Source organism: Elephas maximus, chromosome 20 (genome assembly GCF_024166365.1).
Source record: "Elephas maximus indicus isolate mEleMax1 chromosome 20, mEleMax1 primary haplotype, whole genome shotgun sequence".
Lineage (NCBI taxonomy): Eukaryota > Metazoa > Chordata > Mammalia > Proboscidea > Elephantidae > Elephas > Elephas maximus.
In genome coordinates, this window is record NC_064838.1 from 6,883,302 (window position 1) to 6,902,718 (window position 19,417).

The following is a 19,417-nucleotide window of genomic DNA, read 5'->3' on the forward strand; positions in this document are numbered from 1 at the left end:
CTATTTCAAGTACTTTACACACAATAACTCATTTAATCCCGATGATCTTCATATTATTAGATACACCGTACTTCCTTAGATTTAACTACCTATAATCACAAGTCTGAGTCTGACTTATCCTCTGGACACAGCATCTTTAATACTGGGCTCTTCCTACATAGTCAGCCTACAACCAGGATAGTTACTCAGCAATAACAAAATGACAGAATTGTGTTGTGGTCATCATTGTAATTACCATTAACTGAGAACCACAGTGTGCCAGGCTTGGTGCTAAGAACTGCACAGACATTCTCTCATTGACTTCTTATGTATCTCCAGTCCTCCTGTCCCTGGATGCCTGTATTGGTGTATGTGACTGAGGTCCCACCTGTGTCTCCCCTATGTCTGCGCACAATTTGGCAGGTGAAACCTCTAGCCTTCCTCCCCTCCCATGTCACTTAGGGTGGTTCTCAGGGGAGCATGTCATAATCCTGTATGTAGGTACATGTGTTCTTGACACAGATGCCAGGGCCCCACTCCAGACAGGAGAATCAGTAATCAACATAATAAGTGCCTAGGACTCAACAAAATAAATGTTATACCTAAGAGCTGCAGTTTGGATTGGTGTCTGATAATTGATATCACATCTTTCATTTCTACACCTCTCAAGTATTTCCTACATCTTTGATACTCATAAAACCTATTATTAGTCCCATTTTACAATTGAGAAATTGGAGATTCAGAGAAATTATCCTTACTGAACAGAGACTGAGCACTCACTATGTGCAAGAGCCTGCGCTATCACATGGTAGGGACAGAGTTTAAAAATTTATAGTATGGTAAACAAAATATGAGCAACCATTTACAACCCTAGTACGAGCTACCATTTTGGAAACCATACAGTACTGTAGGGATAAGAAGACAGAAAAATCCCTTGCTTTCGGGAGAACATTAGAGAAGGTTCTAATGGGGAGATAAAATGGCAGTGCCAGCTAATCGTCCCCCATTAGCCATATTTCCTTCTTCTTTTAGTAAAGGAAGCCATGAATCCTAGTGCAGCACAGGGTCCTCCAGGATAAAGAGCACATGTCCCACACTATCTTGAAGCGAGGAGTGGCATGTGATCAAGTCCCACCTGATAGGCCCTGGGTGAAGGTGAGGAGTACAAGGTCCAGGGTCTGCCTTAAGGGGAAAGAGTATGCCCATCTCTGCCCTCCTTTCCTTTTCATGCTGCCTGGAGCACAGACTCCACTGGCCATGCAGGTGCTGGCAACACCTAGCAAAGGTAGATGCTGAGGAGCCACCAGCTGTCCTGGATGACTCATGCTTACATTGCTGTCTGAGGACGGGATAATTCTAGGGCTTTGAACCAGTCCGGCCCAGTTCAATCTCCTGTTGAGAACCTGAATTTCCAACCCAGATATACTGAATCAGAATCTACATTTTAACAATATTGAGGATCTTGTTAAAATGTCGATCCTGATTCAGTATATCTGGGGTGGAAATGCAAGTTCTCAGCAGGATGTTGAACCAGAATGAACTGGTTTAAAGCCCTGTATAATTCTATCCTCTTTAAGCTACTGTCACAGGGGAAGTACACACAACAAAGAACAACAAATCGGTGGCTTAAACAAGATACACCTGTCTATCTTTTTCAGATAATGGTCTGGCAGAGGCTAATACGGAGAGAGCACTCTGTATGGGATAGATCGATATAAGTGCTGTGCACATAGTGACTTTAAATGCACTCGCTATAATGTATCCCCATGTATGCAGTAGGGCTCCCATGACAGTCTCCCAGCTCTGACACTCTTCTCACCAGCCTGTGCCTCAAGGTAGGTATAGCTTGTTGGTTCTTGTGCCCCAATTGTGTACCAATTCTCTACCTAAAAGACCCAGGCCCTGACGGTGCTCTCTGGCCCTAAGCTCTTCGGTGAGTTACACTATCCACCCACTGCTCTCACAGCTTCCTGCTCTAGCCAACAGCCTCCATCCACATCAGGTCTTCTCTCTTCAGTGTTCCATCTCTTCGGTAGTCAGTGGCTCCTGACCTTGCTGAGGCTCACAATCATCGTGATGCTTTTTGTTTGTTTAATGCCCAAATTTCAATTCAGATCTAGTGAATCAGAACCAGAATCTCTTGGGATGTGGATGCAAGGCTAGTCAAGATGAAGAATTCTCCTTCTCTTGCTTTTAAATCAATCGCCTGCCATGCTCACATTTTAGCTACTTCCCATGTATTCGATGCCTCATTTCACCCTTAGGGGTAGGCTAGCTACATGTGAACTTCCTGTTGCCTGGATTTTCAATCTGGAACTTAACATTCAGGGAACAGCTCATATTTTCTTAGAGACAGAATTTAAAGTAATAGGTTTCCTTCAAAACCAGAAAATAAAATGTTCCTGAATTTATAATTGCTGCAGAGATGGCTAGACTATTGCTTAAAGCAGTAGGATCACAGAAGGACTTCTCTATCCAGGAATCCTAAATCCCCAGGTCTAATGGGCTCAACCAAATAAGTTTTTGTTTTGTTTGTCCTTACCGAGTTGGCGGAGTGTAGAGGCCCTAGAGAAAGTAGGTCTGTGAGCTACAACACTACACCAAAGCTGTGAATCTAATGACCTAGTACTACTTTGGGGAAGGTCTCGAAGTACATAGCTGCTTCAGGCAGACAAAGAACATCAGAAGCATCTTCCAAACCTGATCCCATAGATACTTCTTGACATTATTTTGGGTTATTAACATCCTTCTTTTGAGAAGTCATTTATACCTTAGTATGAATCTAAACTTTGGTGTAAATTACTCTGGGGTCCCTGGATGGTGTAAATGGTTAAGCATGAGGCTGCTAACTGAAAGGTTGAAGGTTTGAATCCATCCAAGAGGTGCTTCAGAAGAAAGGCTGGGTGATCTACTTCCTTAAAATCTGCCACTGAAAACCCTATGGAGCACAGTTCTACTCTGACACACGTGGGGCCGCCATGAGTCAAAGTTGACTGAACTGCAACTGGCTTTTTATAAATTGCTCTCCTGGGATCAACATCTTCTGAATGTGGGAGATCGTATTTTCTAAAGTTGGCCCTAGCAATATTTCCAGTTCCACGTGCTCTTCCAGATTGTGACATCCTCCACTAGAAGTGATGTCCATTCCCTGCCCTTAAATCTGCTCAGTCCGTTGCAGTAGCCTGAGGGATGGAAGGTAGCAGAAAGTGATGCTGCATCACTCCTGAGGCTAAGTCATAAAAGGTGTTACGGCTCCCCTGGCTCTTTCTTGCCTGAGATACTCACCCTGACCTCCCACCATGTTGTGAGGAAGCCCAGCTAAATGGAGAGACCACCTCAGGTGTTTGGCTGACATAGCCAAGGTCTTGGCTGGCAGCCAGCATCAACCCCCAGACGTGAGAGAGACTTCAAATGACTATGGCTCCAACCTTTGGGCTACCCTGGCTGATGCCGAGAGAAGAGCTACTCCTGTTGAGTCCTGTCCAATTTTCAGATAGTCACTGTTTTAAGCCATTAAATTCTGGATTACCAACTTTAGTTAAAAATAAAAAGTTTTGAATAGAAAGATGGCAAGGAGAAGAGTAGACCTAAGCCAGTGTGGTTCCTGTTCCAGTGTGATCCTCTTACTCTGGGTTTTCTCCTACACTTTCCTCTTCATATTTATTGTGGGCACTTGAGGAAGCTTCTGGAACTTATGGCCTTGGTACGTGCTATTTACCTGCCACATGCCCAAACAAGTAATAGTGTTTCAGAGATGTTCTTTTGTTTCTCATTTGTTAATTCATTCATTAGTTCATCCATCCATCCATCCATCACATCCATCCATGCATCTGTCCATCCATTCATCCATCCAATGGCTAAGTAAACATTCTTATAAAGCAGATGAGAACACGTGGCTATAGAGAGTGGATACAGCCTGGTTCAAACCTTACAAAAAACCAGTGGACAAGAACAGATGTTAAACAGACTCGTATTCCTGACTATGCATATTAGAACAATGCTGCAAGGTCAGAGGCTTAGTGGGTGTGGGGGAGCACAGGGGGGCACTTGCCCCCAGGTACAAGTTCAAGAGAGTGCCAGACAAGACATGGAATGACATTCTGAGGCACCAAAAATATGAAAGGTACCTGACTGAGGCGGCCAGACCAGAGGGGTAAGGCGTTTCTGCATTGCTGCTCTCAACATCTATTCATCTTGAAACGGGGGGGAGGGGGATGCAACTTAGAGATTGCCCCTGGGTGCTCATTACCATCCCTACACCTCTGTGCAAGTTTGAATTTACATTTATTTTTTTGAAGTAGGGGCCCTGGCTGGAATTGAAACACATGTGAAGAACTGTAGTGGTCTTGCCAAGAGCTGGATTTGCAAAAGGCTGGGGAGGAGGAAGGGTGTGTGCACACCCTTCAGGGGAGGGGAGAGGACAGCATGGTCTCTGGTTTCTGGCACTGGCCCTGCGGCCTGAGCTCTGTGAGTCGACCAGCGTCAGCGAGTCCATTGCCACCTATCGCCACCCACCTGCTCCCTTGCGCTGGTGACAGGGACCAGCTTCCATGGGTCTACTCCTCCAAAGAAGATGATATACAGGTATTCCTTGTTTTATGGTGCTTCACCTTACTGCACTTCACAGATATTGTGTTTTTTTTTACAAATCGAAGGTTTGTGGCAACCCTGCACTGAGCAAGTCTATCAGTACCATTTTTCAATGGCACATGCTCACTTTGTGTCTCTGTGTCACGTCTTGGTAATACTCATAATATTTCATATTTTTCCTTGTTATTATACCTGTTATGGTGATCTGTGATCTTTGATGTTACTACTGTAATTGTTTTGGGGCACCGTGAACCTCACCCATATAAGATGGTGAATTTAATTGATAAATGTGTGTGTTCTGACTGCTCCAATGACCAGCCGCTCCCCCTACCCCCTGTCTCTCTCCCTCTCCTTGGGCCTCCCTATTCCCTGAGGCATGACAATACTGAAATTAGGCCAATTAATAACTCTACAATGGCTTCTAAGTGTTCAAGTGAAAGGAAGAGTCACACATTTCTCACTTTAAATCAAGAGCCAAAATGATTAAGCTTAGTGAGGAGAGCATGTCAAAAGCCAAGACAGGCTGAAAGCTAGGCCTCTTGTACTAAACAGTTAGCCAAGCTGTGGATGCAAAGGAAAGTTCTTGAAGGAAATCAAAAGTGCTACTCCAGTGAACACAAGAATGATAAGAAAGCAAAACAGCCTTATTGCTGATATGAAGAAAGTTTTAGTGGTCTGGATAGAAGATCAAACCAGCCACAACATTCTCTTAATCCAAACCCTAATCCAGAGCAAGACCCTAACTCCCTTCATTTCTGTGAAGGCTGAGAGAGGTAAGGAAGCTGCAGAAGAAAAGTTTGAAGCTAGCAGAGGTTGGTTCATGAGGTTGAAGGAAAGAAGCCCTCTCCAAGTTATCCGGGAGATCTAGCTAAGATAATTGGTGAAGGTGGCTACATTGAACAACAGATTTTCAACATAGGCGAAACAGCCTTATATTGGAAGAAAATGCCATCTAGGACTTTCTTTCTTTTTTTTTTTTTTAATTGTGTTTTACATGAAGGTTTACAGAACAAATTAGTTTCTCATTAAACACTTAGTACACATATTGTTTTATGACATTGGGTAACAACCCCACAACGTGTCAACACTCTCCCTTCTCAACCTTGGGGTCCCTAATTACCAGCTTTCCTGTTCCCTCCTGCCTTCTAGGCCTTGACCCTAGATTGGTGTGCCCCTTTAGTCTTGTTTTGTTTTATGGGCTTGTCCAATCTTTGGCTGAAGGGTGAACCTCAGGAGTGACTTCATTACTGAGCTGAAAGAGTGTCTGGGGGCCATATTCTCAGGGTTTCTCCAGTCTCTGTCAGGCCAGCAAATCTGGTCTTTCTTTTTGAGTTGGGGTTTTGTTCTACATATTTCTCCAGCTCTGGCCATCTCAGACTTTCATAGCTAGAGAGGAGAAGTCAATGTCTGGCTACAAAGCTTCAAATGATACGCTGATTCTTTTGTTAGGGGCTAATGCAGCTGGTGACTTTAAGTTGAATCCAATGTTCACTTTACCATTCTGAAAATCCTAGGGCCCTTAGGAACGCTGCTAAATCTACTCTGCCTGTCCTCTCTAAATGGAACATCAAAGCCTGGATGACAGCACATCTGTTTACAACATGGTTTACTGAATATTTTAAGCCCACTGTTGAGACTTACTGCTCAGAAAAAAAGATTTCTTTCAAAATATTACTGCTTATTGACAACGCACCTGGTTACCCAAGAGCTCTCATGGAGATGTACAAGGAGATTAGTGTTGTTTTCATACCTGCTGACACAACATCCATTCTGCAGCCCACGGATCACGGAGTAATTTTGACTTTCAAGTCTTATTTAAGAAACACACTGCCATAGTGATTCCTCTGATGGATCTGGGCAAACTAAACTGAAAACCTTCTAGGAAGTATTCACCATTCTAGATGCCATAAAGAACATTCATGATTCATGGCAGGAAGTCAAAACACCAACATTAACAGAAGTTTGGAAGAAGTTGATTCTAACCCTCAAGGATGACTTTGAGGAATTCAAGACTTCAGTGGGGAAGTCACTGCAGGTGTGGTGGAAACAGCAAGAGAACTAGAATTAAAAGTCAAGGCTGAAGATGTGACTGAATGGTTTCATGATAAAACTTTAATGGACAAGGAGTTGCTTCTTAGGGATGAGCAAAGAAACTGTTTTCCTGAGAAGGAACCTACTGGTGAAGATGCTGTGAACATCATTGAAATGACAACAAAGAATTTAGAATATCTCATAAACTTAGCTGATAAAGCAGCGGAAGGGTTTGAGAGAACTGACTCCAATTTTGAAAGAAGTTCTACTGTGGGTAAAATGCTATCAAAGAGCATCGCATGCTACAGAGAAATCTTTAGTGAAAGGAAGAGTCAATTCATGTGGCAACTTTATTGCCTTGTTTTAAGAAATTGCTACAGCCACTCTAACCTTCAGCAACCACCACCCTGGTCAGCAGCCATGAACACTGAGGCAAGACCCTCCACCAGCAAAAAGATTAAGACACACTCAAGGCTCAGATGACCGTTAACATTTTTTTAACAATAAAGCTTTTTTTTTAGTGCTTTTCCCTCCCCACCCCTCCTCTCCCTAGTAACCACCAAAGATTGTTTTTTTCTGTGTGTAAACTTTTTCATGAGTTTTATAATAGTGGTCTCATACAGTTTTTGCTCTTTTGTGATTGCCTTATTTCACTCAGCATAATTCTCTCCAGATTCATCCATGTTGTGAGGTGTTTCTCAGATTCATCCTTGTTCTGTATCATCACGTAGTATTCCGTGGTATGTTTACCCATTCATTTGTTGATCAGCACTTAGGTTGTTCCCATCTTTAACAATAAAGTATTTTTCAATTAAGATATGTACATTGTTTTTTTAGACATAATGCTACTGTACACTTAATAGACTACATGATCGTGTAAACATAACTTTTATATGTACTAAGAAACCAAAAAATTTGAGTGAGTCACTTTATTGCAATATTTGCTTTAGTCTGGAACTGACCCACAATATCTCTGAGGTACAGCTGTACTCTTGAATTGTGTGCCTCATTTTGGAAGCAGAAAAAAGCCCCAGATTTACTTTCCTCATTCCTCCTGTGCTCCGAATTGCCTTGTTGAGTGAAGGAGGCTTTTAAAGTACAAGTGGGTCCCCATCAGGGAAGATACTCAAGTGATAGCCAAACATGTGCAAAGATTAGGTAAGCAGAGAGTGGCAGTACCTGCCTTCTGAGAGGAGTGCCTGAGTGGGCGAGAACTCAGGTGAGCCAGGGCTGGCAGCACAAGGGCAGGGTGAGTTTCAGGTCAAGGAAGCTGCCATTTCTAAGCCCCTCCCTGCCCAGGCTTCTTTCCCAGCCCTGTGCCTAACTTTATATTTATAATCTTGTATTCTTTTTCTAAAGATAGCCCCCCCAAGTTATATACACTTCAGGCCCCACAAAATCTAGATCTGTTCCAGGAGGGAGAAGTAGCTTTTGAAGAAAAATCTGTACACAAATTACATAACTTAGAAAAATGCCTTGTTCCCATCTACTACTACTTTCAGAGGCTGCAAATTATGATGGGAAAGGCAGGAAGAGGCAGCTGAAGACCTGGGTTCCAGCTCGGATCCCTCCTCTGACTCACTGGGTAAACCCGGAGACCCCGCAGCCCCTACCCAGGCCTCTGTCTTCACATGTCAAATGAGGCGGTCAGCTCACATGATTCTCAACCTTCTCTAATACGGGCATTCTTTTTTACACACAAAAAAATCACAGATATCACATTTTAATTTTGGTGTTTGAAATACTCAGTGTTTCATTTAAAATATTGTCATGAATTGAATTGTGTCCCCCCAAAATGTCTGTCAAGTTGGCTAGGTCATGATTTCCAGTATTGTGTGACTGTCTACAATTTTGTCATCAGATGTGATTTCCCTGTGTTTTATAAATTCTATCACTACGATATTGATGAGATGGATTAGCGGCAGTTATACTGATGAGCTCTGCAAGATTAGATAGTGCCTTGAGCCAATTTCTTTTGAGATATAAAGGAGAGAAATGAGCAGAAAGACATGGGGACCTCATACCACCAAGAAAGCAGCACCAGGAGCAGAGTATGTCATTTGGACCCGGGGTCCCTGCGCCTGAGAAGCATCTAGTTCAGGGACAGACTGATGATAAGGACTTTCCTCCAGAGCCACCTGAGAGAGAAAGCCTTCCCCCAGAGCTGAAGCCCTGAATTTGGACTTGTATCCTACTAGACTGTGAGAGAATAAGCTTCTCTTTGTTAAAGCCATCTACTTGTGGTATTTCTGTTATAGCAGCACTAGATAACTAAGACAAATACTTTGTATTTCATTAATCACAACAGCATCTATGTATATGTGAAAAAATTAAAAATAATATGACATACTGTTTAGTTACTAGTCCTATGTACAATTAAGTGAAAGGAGTCCCTGGGTGGTGCAAATGGTTAACTTGCTAGCTGTTAACTGAAAGGATGGAGATTCAAATCTACAGACACCTCAGAAGAAAGGCCTGATCTATTTCTGAAAAATCTGACATTGAAAACCCTATGGACCACAGTTCCACTCTGATACGGATGGGGTAATCATGATTCAGAATCAACTCGATGGCAATTTTTTTTTTTTAATAACCAGCTGAAGCTAGGGAGATTCAGACCTCTTGTAACTCCACACACTGCTTCCTGACCCTGACTTCTTAGGGACCCTGACTTAGAAGTTCAGTCTCCTTCCTTTGAGCCCAAACAGCACAGTTCTAGAATTGTCACTGGATTGAACATCATACTGGTTCCTTAACTCTTGAAATGTAACCACCACCAACAGGTTCCCCTGGACATAGCACAGCAGAGGCTTACCAAGTCTGCAAGAGGCTTACAGTCTGACTGCATTCTATTGCATTCTATTAACAGAAAATTGCGGGAATTTAGTACAGCCTAAATTGAGTCTGGCCAAAGGGGAGAGCCATTTACGAGGTAATGGGATGAAAAGAAAAAAGCAAAGAACTGAAAATTCTAATCTTAGTGCGTATTATCATGAACACTTGCTCAGTATCATGACTCCCTTTTTTGCATGCCCAGGATTTTCCATCCCAGTGATTGCCCTGAGCCCTACTATGTGTCAAGCACTGAGTGTATGTTCCAGAAGATAGAAAAGGTAAGTAGGACATTGTCTTCAGCCATAAGAATCTTACCACTATCTTAGTTTGTTAGAATTGCTGTAACAAAAAATGTCACAAGTGGGTGGCTCTAAAAAAGGCTAGAAGGAGGCCTCGAATTTTGAATTCAGGGCTTGACTCTAGGGGGAAGTCCTTCTTTATCTATTTCAGCTTCTAGTAGCTGTCAACAATCCTTGGAGTTCCTGGGCCTGTAGAAGCATCTGCCATTTGTTTCTGTCTTTATACGGTGTCTTCTCCCTGTGAGTCCCTGTGCCTGTTCTACCCTTTTTAGACACCACTCAGAAGGGATTTGGTTTAGGACCCGTCCTACTCCAGTATGCCCTCAGTAACACAACAAAGGAAGACTCCTATTTCCAAACAGGGTCATATTTACAGATATAGGGGTTAGGACTTCCACATTTCTCTTTTGGGGGACACAATTCAATCCATAAGACCAACTAAGAAAAAAAAAAAAAAAAACTCTCACCACTGATGAGGAAAAATAAGACTTGAACATAAACGTCCGGCCTTCCACATCATCTGTGAAGGCTGCCACTATAAGAAGGTCCTGTTGCTTCAAAATGACTTTGTACAAGTTTAAAAGTCACTCGACACCATGAGAAATCAATGTCTACTGCTACAATTTTTGCTTTGCATTTTCCCTGAGTGAGGAGGCTGCAGGAGAACAGAAGATGGGGCTTTTCTTCACTGAGCACCCACTGAGCAGCAGCATTAAGCAGTTGTTTTACAGACATTGCAAATCCTTCCAGGGGGGTCATATTCACACCCAGTAGGGAGAACTCCACTACTAACCAAAAGGTCAGCAGTTGGAATCCACCAGCTTCTTCTTGGAAACCCTGTGGGGCAGTTCTACTCTGTAATATAGGATTGCTATGAGTCAGAACAGACTTGACGGCAATGGGTAGGGAGAACAAGAGGCTGCTGTCTGTTCTCGAAGGAATGAGGGACTGAGAGGGAATAGCAGTTTTGAACATGTGGACCTTATTTTCCTTTGCTCTTCTCTAATTGTTCTGAGCGGCACTTGTGCTAAAATAAGTCTAACAAATTGCTTATAATTAAGGGTAGGTCAGGAGGGGAAAGTGGACTAGGGCCATCCTGTGACGCTTCTCAGAGAGGGATCTGCATGAGGATTGGGAGGGTGTGAACAGATCATTCTGTCCTAAAGAGGCAGTGTGTGTGGCAGTTATAAGCACAAACTATGACGCTAGGCTTTTGGGATTCAAACTCTGGCTTTGCCACTCACTGGCTGTATAACCTTAAGCAAGTGACTTGGACTCTTTGCCAAGTCATGTGTAACCATCCTCATGTGTAAAATGGGGACTAATAACAGTATGTACCTCTGTGAGTGGTGGTGTGAAAATTATATTAGTTATTCTATGGGAAATGCTCATACTATACTCTGCAAGTACTATAAAATATCTGTTATTATTATGGTCTGCATGTGAGCCTGGGAGGTTTGGCGATAGTCAGGGGATCAACTGAGGGAGTAAAGGGAGATAAAATTGAAGAGGACTCTAGGACCAGATTGATCTGAGAGTCAAAGATGAGTCACTGCAGAGCCTCCTGGCCTCGAGCCTGGCGAACCTAGGCATATGGTCATTTTAGGATTTCTGGTGATAGAATAACCTCACAGTCATTGCAAACCTCATTAGTGATCACCCTTGCTGGTTTGGATAATTGGAGAAGAGAAAAAGAACCAAAGGCTCACACTTCCCTGAGAGGTCCAAGTTGGTCATCCCTGACCTCACTAGTAGCAACAGCCGTCCTGCAATATAACTGGACTATCAGTGCCAGGAAGGGGTGTGGGGTTTTCACTATCCATTTTTTAAAGACTCTTCAAAAATTGTATTTCCTCTCCAACAAAACAACCCAAACAACCCCCACTCAAGTTCTTACCACTTTTCCTTCTTATAATAATTGTATATATATGTATATATTTTTAAACAGCAAGGATAGTAATACCAGTCGGCCCTGCCTATCTGAGGGTTCTGCATCCATGGATTCAATCAACTGAGGATCAAGAACACTCAGCGAAAAAAAAGGAAGTTCCAAAAAGCAAAACTTGAATTTGCCGGGCACCAAGCATTACACTGAATCCATGTGAATGAAGTGCTTTGTGGGCATCCCATGCTGCAGCCTCTTGCCATTTCACTGATCCTCAGTCTCTCTCCAGCCCTTGTGTTTGAGTATTGTTCACCTCACTGTCCTTCATTTGCTACTTGCGTTGTGTACAGCCTTTGTTTTTGTTAAAAAAAAAAAAAAAATCCTCCTAAAAACCAATTAAGTGGTCAAAGAAATCCCTCAAAGCCTAAGAAGGAGCATAAAGTGCTACCTCTTGATGAGAAAATTAAAATCTTAGATCTTTTAAAAAGTGGCATGTCACTTGCCGCAGTGGGCTGTAAGGTTGGTAAAAATGAGTCGAGCATTTTGCACAATAAAGCAGAAAGAAACTGAAATTCGTGGAAGTGTTAGTGTTGTTTCTACAACAGTAAAATAGCCTCTCTGGTTTGTGATAAAGTGCTTGAAACACTGAGAAAGATCTAAGTGTTAAGTGTAAGCATTAAAACTATTTACATACCATATATACCTACTAGTTGCTGTGGAGTCGATTCCCACTCATAGAGACTCTATAGGACAGAGTACAACTGCCCTACAGGGTTTCCAAGGAGCAGCTGGTGGACTCAGACTGCTGACCTTACTATGAAAAACTATACTCCAACAAATCTGAATGGACAAATTTCTAGAAATATACTACCTACCTAAACTAACACAAACTGAAGTTAAAAATCTAAATAGACCCATAACAAAAGAAGAGATTGAAAAAGTAAAAAAAAGAAACTCCCCCTGCTCCCCCCAAAAAGCCCCAGGGACAACCTAGGAGCCTAACAAATGGCAAAAACAGTATACAAAACATTACTAACAATGCACAAACACCAGAAGAGAAACTAGATAACTGGGAGCTCCTACAACTCAAACACCTATGCTCATCCAAAGGCTTCACCAAAAGAGTAAAAAGATTACCTACAGACTGGGAAAAAGTTTTAGCTATGACATTTCCAATTAGCATCTGATCTCTAAAATCTACATGATATTGTAAAAACTCAACAACAAAAAGACAAATAACCCAATTAAAAAATGGGCAAAGGATATAAACAGGCGCTTCACTAAAGAAGACATTCAGGTAGTTAACAGATACATGAGGGAATGCTCACGATCATTAGCCACTAAACCCAGTGCCATCACTGAGAAATGCAAATCAAAACTACAATGAGATTCCATCTCGCTCCAATGAGGCTGCCATTAATCCAAAAAACACAAAATAATAAATGCTGGAGAGGTTGTGAAGAGACTGGAATACTTATATACTGCTGGTGGGAATGTAAAACGGTACAATCACTTTGGAAATCAATTTGGCACTTCCTTGAAAAGCAAGAAATAGTACTATCATACAATCCAGCAATCACACTCTTGGCAATATATCCTAGAGAAATAAGAGCCTTTACACGAACAGATAAATGCATACCCATGTTCACTGCAGCACTGTTTACAATAGCAAAAAGATAGAAGCAACCAAAGTGCCCATCAATGGATGAATGGATAAATAAATTATGGTATATTCACACAATGGAATACTACACATCAATAAAGAACAATGATGAATCCATGAAACATTTCATAACATGGAGGAATCTGGAAGGCATTATGCTGAGTGAAATTAGACAGTTGCAAAAGGACAAATATTGTATGACACCACTATTATAGGAACTCAAGAAATAGTTTAAACAGAGAAGAAAATATTCTTTGATGGTTATGATAGTGAAGAGGGAAGGAGGGAGAGGGGTATTCACTAATTAGATAGTAAACAAGAACTATTTTAGGTGAAGGAAAAGACAGTACACAATACAGGCGAAGTCAGCACAAATGGACTAAACCAAAAGCAAAGAAGTTTCCTGAAAAAACCGAATGCTTTGAAGGCCAGTGTAGCAGGGGCATGGGTTTGGGGACCATGGTTTCAGGGGACATCTAAGTCAATTGGCATAATGAAATCTATTAAGAAAACATTCTGCATACCACTTTGCAGAGTGGCATCTGGGGTCTTAAACACTAGGAAGCGGCCATCTAAGGTGCATCAATTGGTCTCAAGTCACCTTGACCAAAGGAGAATGAAGAACACCAAGGACACAAGGTAATTATGAGCCCAAGAGACAGAAAGGGCCACATAATCAGAGACTACATCAGCCTGAGACCAGAACTAGATGGTGTCTGGCTACAACCGATGACTGTCCTGACAGGAAACACAAGAGAGAACCCCTGAAGGAGCAGGAGAGCAGTGGGATGCAGACCTCGAATTCTTTTAAAAAGACCAGACTTAGTGGTCTGACTGAGACTAGAAGGACCCCAGAGATCATGGTCCCCAGACCTTCTGTTAGTCCAAGACAGGAACCATTCCCAAAGACAACTCTTCAGACAGGGATTGGTCTGGACTATAGGATAGAAAATGATACTGGTGAGGAGTGGGCTTCTTGGATCAAGTAGACACATGAGACTATGTGGGCAGCTTTTGTCTGGAGGGGAGATGAGATGGCAGAGGGTGACAGAAGCTGGCTGAATGGACACGGAAATAGAGGGTGGAGAGAAGGACTGTGCTGTGTCATTAGGGGGAGAACAACTAGGAGTATATAGCAAGGTGTATATAAATTTTCATATGAGAGACTGACTTGATTTGTAAACTTTCACTTAAAGCATAATTAAAAAAAAAAAAAAATCCCTGGCCCAGATGGCTTCACTGGAGAATTCTAACAAATATTCAGAGAAGAGCTTGCATTAGTACTCCTGAAACTATTTCAGAACATACAAGAATAAGGCATATTTCCCAGTTCATTCTATGAAGCCAGCATAACACTGATACCCCAAACAGGCAAACACACCACAAAAAAAAAAAAAAAAAAGAAAATTACAGACTAATATCTCTCATGCATATAGATGAAAAAATTCTCAATAAAATTCTAGCCAATAGAATTCAGCACCATGTAAAAAAAATAACACACCATGACCAAATAGGATTCATACCAGGTATGCAAGAATGGTTCAACACATTAGAAAATCAATCAACATATCCCACTACATAAATAAAACAAAAGAGAAGAATCACATGATCATCTCAGTTGATAAAAGGCATTCGATAAAGTCCATTACCATTCCTGATAAAAAACTTTCAATAAAACAAGTATAGAAAGGAAATTCCTCAACATAATAAAGGGCATCTATACAAAACCAACAGGCAACATCATTCTTAATGGAGAGAGGCTGAAAACATTTCCCCTGAGGAAAGAAACAAGACAAAGATGCCCTTTATCACCTCTACTCTTTAACACTGTGTTGCAAGTCCTAGATAGAGCAATAAGGCAAGAAAAATAAATAAAGTGTATCCAAATTGGTAAGAAAGAAGTAAAACTACCCTATTTGCAGATGATATGATACTACACATAGAGAACCCAAAGGATTCCACAAGAAAGCTACTGGCACTAATAGAAAGATTCAGCAGAGAAGCAGGATATAAGATAAACATACAAAAATCAGTTGTATTCCTATATACCAATAAAGAGAAGTATGAAAAGGAAATAAGGAATTAATAGCTCCTAAAAAAATAAAATACTTGGGAATAAATTTAAAAAGGGACATAAAAGACCTATACAAAGAAAACTACAAAACACTACTGCAAGAAACCAAACAACACCTACACAAATGGAAAAACATACCATTTTCATGGATAGGTAGGCTCAAAATTGGGAAAATGTCAATTCTACCCAATACAATCTACAAATACAATGCAATCCTGATCAAAATATCAACAGCATTCTTTAAAGAGATGGGAAAAACTGATCATTAACTTTATATGGAAAGGAAGAGCCCCCAGAAAAGTGAAGCACTAAAAAATAAAGTAGGAGAACTCTCACTATCTGACCTCAGAACCTACTATACAGCTACAGTAGTCAAAACAGCCTGGTTCTGGTACAATGACAGATACATTGATCAGCGGAACAGAATTGAGAACCCAGATGTAAATCCATCTATCTACAGTCACCTGATCTTCAACAAGGGCCCAAGTCCACCAAATGGGGAAAACCCAGTCTTTTTAACAAATGGTGCTGGCAAAACTTGATGTCTGTAAAAAACTGAAACAGGACCCATACCTCACACTATACACAAAAACTAATTCAAAATGGATCAAAGACCTAAATATAAACCCCAAAACTATAAAAATCATAGGAGAAAAATAGGGTGAATGCTAGAGGCCCTAATACATGGCATTAACAGGATAGAAACCATAACTGACAACACACAAACTCCAGAAGATAAGCTAGATAACTGGGATCTTCTAAAAATTAAAACACTTATGCTCATCAAAAGACTTCCCCAAAAGAGTAAAAAGAGAACCTAAGGACTGGAAAAAAAATTTTGGCTATGCTAAATCCAACAAAGTTCTAATCTCTAAAATCTATAGGAAAATCCAACATCTCTACAACAAAAAGACAAATAATCCAATTAAAAAAATGGGCAAAGAACATGAACAGACACTTTACCAAAGAAGACATTTAGGTAGCTAAGACACATAAGATAATGCTTGAGATCGCTAGCCATTAGAGAAATGCAAATCAAAACTACAATGAGATACCATCTTACCCCAACATTTACTGGCACGAATCAAAAAAAAAAAAAAAACAGAAACTAACAAATGTTGGAGAGGCTGCGTCTTATGTACTGCTGATGGGAATGTAAAATGGTACAACCATTTTGGAAGATGATATGGCACTTCCTTAAAAAGCTAGAAATCGAAATACCGGACAATCTAGCAATCCCATTCCTAGGAATATATCCTAGGGAAACAAGAGCCATCCCACAAATAGATATATGCACATCCATGTTCACTGCAGCATTATTCACAAAAGAAGAAAGATGGAAACAACCTAAGTGCCCATCAACAGATGAATGCATTGAAAAACCATGGTACCCACACACAATGGAATACTATGGAATAATAAAGAATGATGAACCCGTGAAACATGTCACTACATGGGTGAATCTGGAGGGCATTATGCTGAGTGAAATGAGTCAATTCCGAAAGGACAAATACTGTATGAAACCACTGTTATAAAAACTCATGAGGTTTAGCCACAATCTTTGATGGTTAAGAGAGAGGGGAAAGGCAGGGAGGGAAAAACACTAACTAAACAATAGATAAGTGATAACTTTGGTGAAGAATAAGACAGTACACAACACTGGGGAAGTCAGTACAACTTGACTAAGGCAAGGTCATGGAGGCTTCATAGACACATCCAAACTCCCTGAGGGACCAAATTACTGGGCTAAGGGCTAGGGATGATGGTCTCGGGGGACATCTAGCTCAACTGGCGTAACAGTTTATAAAGAAAATGTTCTACACTCTATTTTGGTGAGTAGCATCTGGGGTCTTAAAAGCTAATGAGAGGCCATCTAAGATACCCCACTGGTCCCACCCTGTCTGGAGCAAGGGAGAATGAGGAAACCAAAGACACATGGGAAAGACTTGTCCAAAGGACTAATGGATCACAACTACCACACCCTCCACCAGACTGTGTCCAGCACAGCTAGATGGTGCTCAGCTATCACCACCAACTGCTCTGACAAGGATCACAATAGAGGGTACCAGACAGAGCTGGAGAAAAATGTAGAACAAAATTAGAACTCACACACACACAAAAAAAGACCAGACTTACTGGTCTGACAGAGACTGGAGAAACCCTGAGAATAATGGCCCCTGGACACCCTTTTAACTCAGTGCTGAAGTCACTCCTGAGGTTCACCCTTTAGCCAAAGATTAGACAGGCCCAGAAAACAAAACGAGACTAAGTGGTCACACCAGTTCAGGGGCAAGGAAGAGAAAGCAGAGGGGGACAGGAAAGCTGGTAATGGGGAACCCAAGGTAGAGAAGGGGAGAGTGTTGACATGTCATGGGGTTGGCAACCAATGTCACAAAACAATATGTATATTGTTTAATGAGTAACAAATTTGCACTGTAAACCTTCATCTGAAGTACAATAAATAAAATAATAAAGTACCAAAAAAAAAAAAAGAATCCCTAAAAAAAAAAAAAAACCCTGCTGACTTTGGTTAGCAGCTGAGCTCTTAACCACTGTGCAACCAGGACTTCTCTATTTACATAGCATTTACTTTATATTTAGTATTATAAGTAATGTAGAGATGATTTGGAAACCCTGGTGGTATAGTGGTTAAGTGCTATGGCTGCTAACCAAAGGGTCAGCAGTTCGAATCTCCCAGGTGCTCCTTGGAAACTCTATGGTGCAGTTCTACTCTGTCCTATAGGGTCGTTATGAGTTGGAATCGACTAGACGGCACTGGTTAGAGATGATTTAAAGTACATGGGAGGATGTACATAGGTTATATGCAAATACTATGCCATTTTATATAAAGGACCTGTGCATCCCCAGATTGGGGATGGAACCAATCCCCCAGGCATACTGAGGGGTGACTATGAAGGCAGGGCTGACTGAAGGCAAAATGAGTAAGAAAACCAAGTTTTCTCTGTTCTAACACCCCTGGTCCCACCTGACCCTGTGAGACAAATAACTCAATTTGACCTTTGATTCCTGAAAGATAGCCCTGGATTTTCCATCTAATCAAAGTATCTTTGTCTTCTAAAACATCCAGGCAACACTTGAAACTGTGTGCAAATGAATGGGGATCAGAAACGCCACACCTGGTCAGCTAACCCCAGGAAGGGAAGGGACATGATTTAGTCAATCACGCACATTCAGGGATTCAATTAATCATGACTATGCAAAAAATTTTTTTTTTTTTTTTTTATGCAATGAGGCCCCAACATGACGGTGCAATGAAGCCAATAAAAGGCCCCCGACTCAGAAGTAGCTGGGACTTCCTGGACTGGCGAGAGTGTCTGTTCTTGGGAGGGTGGCATGTCCCTGGGGACAAAGGTAGCTTCCTCCAGGAAGCCCTCCCAGATTTTTCTTGTGCCCCCGCCGCCTTTGGATCCTTTCTGGTTATATTGTAAATGGGTAATAAATTGTAAGTATAGATACTCTGTAAATTCTCTGGAGTCTGCCTATTTGGCAGTCTGAAGGACTGAGTCATCTTCATTTGTAAACTCTGACCCAGCTCTGGGTGGCCAGAGTTAGAGAAGGGCTGCACACGCAGCTGGTATGGAGAGAACAGGTCAGAAGTTAGGGGGCTGCAGGCCTCCCAAGGTTGTAGGCTTGCATGGGGGTGGGAGTGGGGAGGGCTGGGAGTGAAAGACAGTGCACTTTGAAGCAGCTGGCCACAAGGAAAGAGTTGTGGGACTGTGAGGACTGTATCCACTTCCAGGTGGGACTGAATTCCTGCTGATCCTTACCATGCAGTTAGCAATAAAGGTGGGCTTTGCCCACTGTGCTCCCTTTTTTTTTTTTTTTATTAACTTTTATTGAGCTTCAAGTGAACGTTTACAAATCAAGTCAGACTGTCACATATAAGTTTATATACATCTTACTCCGTACTCCCACTTGTTCTCCCCCTAATGAGTCAGCCCTTCCAGTCTCTCCTTTCGTGACACTTTTGCCAGCTTCCAACTCTCTCTATCCTCCCATTCCCCCTCCAGACAGGAGATTCCAACACAGTCTCAAGTGTC

At 41.7% G+C, this 19,417-nt stretch overlaps 1 protein-coding gene across 2 annotated transcripts in view; it reads right to left on the reverse strand.

The window, feature by feature from the left end:
* The window catches only part of DPP6 (dipeptidyl peptidase like 6), a 1,223,128-nt gene that overhangs the window by 146,887 nt on the left and 1,056,824 nt on the right, over positions 1-19,417 (reverse strand). The window lies entirely within an intron of this gene.